Consider the following 509-nt stretch of genomic DNA (forward strand, 5'->3'; position numbering starts at 1 on the left):
CTTTATTCAATTCCCAAAAAGGAAACCCTTCCCATTCATTCACAAAAAATAAGCCTTCCCTGTCTCCCCATTCATTGAGAAAACCAAACCCATTCACACTCATTCCCATCCATTCACAAAACCAAGCCAAGTCCATTCATTCGCAAAACCCTACCAAACCCACTGGTTTATGCAATCATACTATCCCCATTCATTCACAAAAAAACAATCATTCCCACTTATTCACAAACCCAAACCCCCCAAAAAAACAACGACCCTTTTTCACTCACATCCACATTGACCCCCGCCACGTCGTAGGTCAGGTCGTCAGCGCAGCGGTCGTCCGAGGAGTGAGCCGAGATCCCAGGCTGGTACCTGTAGAATTCCTTCCCATCTTTGTACCACTTGAGTGTGTACAATCTGGACATGCCTTCCTCCTCGTAATCGCAGCGAAGGTGGATCTTGTCGTTGACCAGAGCCACGGCAGGTACGTTGAGTTCCTTGATCCGCACGCAGGATGTTGTGCCTGT

The 509-nt window shown here is 47.7% G+C and overlaps 1 pseudogene; it reads right to left on the reverse strand.

Annotated features, from left to right (window-relative positions):
• Positions 1-509, reverse strand: part of LOC119589481 — a 57811-nt pseudogene that overhangs the window by 23034 nt on the left and 34268 nt on the right.

The sequence above is a fragment of the Penaeus monodon genome, chromosome 25, assembly GCF_015228065.2.
Source record: "Penaeus monodon isolate SGIC_2016 chromosome 25, NSTDA_Pmon_1, whole genome shotgun sequence".
Taxonomy (NCBI): domain Eukaryota; kingdom Metazoa; phylum Arthropoda; class Malacostraca; order Decapoda; family Penaeidae; genus Penaeus; species Penaeus monodon.